Genomic DNA, 1097 nt, shown 5'->3' with positions numbered 1-1097 from the left:
AGAGAGAGAGAGAGAGAGAGAGAGAGAGAGGGGGAGACAGACAGACAGACATGATACATGCATGCAAACAGTGAAAATAAAGAGCTAGACAGACAAAATGAGCGAAGAAAAAACAAACTCCGAAAATGAGAGACGGAGAGAGAGAAATAAAAAGATTGAGAGAGGGAGGGAGGGGAGTCGAGAAAAAAAGCCTTAACCGGTCATGTGACAAAGTGGGGCGTGCCGAGTCCTCCAACCTGGACTAAGACAGAGACAGACGGCAACCACCAGCCCTCTCTCAGACTCACCATACACTGGAGCATTAATGACACCAATCTTTTCCACCACCATCATTGTCAGTAGCCAAGCGATTTCACTTTTTTTTTAAACAGACACCAACCCCTCCCAAACATCGGAGATGAGTCACACGCGAAAAGACGTAGATTTAAAACTATCTATTACAACAGGCAACGAGAACTACTGATGTCTTTCACTCACAAAATTTGGTTTAGCTTAGCTTTAGTAAGTATTTTACGGCACTTGCAACACAATAAGGTCATATAAGTGCCGAAGATTAAATGTGTTACAAGAGAGTAACAAACACAAAAAAGAAGGAGGGGAGATAAGGACGATATATGTTTGATAGGAAAGAAGGAGCAAACCACACCAGAGCACCCGCCAACCACCCACCGACGTAAATGTTAAATTATCTATTACAAAAGGCAACGAGAACCACAAAAGCGCGCTCATATGACCTTAGCAGTTGCGAGCGCCGTAAAACCTTATACTACTACTACTACTACTACTACTACAGATATCTTTCACTCACAAAGTATGGTAAGAATATAGAGTTTTACGGCTCTTGCAGCACAACACAATCAGGCCATTTAGGTGACGACGATTAGATGCGTTACTAGAGCGTAACCCACAAACAAAAGAAGATGATGGAGAGATAAGGACGACAGATGATGCCTGATTAGAAAGAAGGAGCAAACCATACCAGAGAATCTGCCAACCGCCCACGCTCACAAACTGAAGTCCATAAGTTCTGACGTCTTCCAGAAACAAAAAGGTAAGACAAGACAGAAACAATGATCAGAGGAAAAGTACATAGGACC

Source organism: Aplysia californica, unplaced genomic scaffold, assembly GCF_000002075.1.
Source record: "Aplysia californica isolate F4 #8 unplaced genomic scaffold, AplCal3.0 scaffold00930, whole genome shotgun sequence".
In the NCBI taxonomy this organism is placed as follows: Eukaryota; Metazoa; Mollusca; class Gastropoda; order Aplysiida; family Aplysiidae; genus Aplysia; species Aplysia californica.
Note: the sequence above shows the minus strand (reverse complement) of the source record.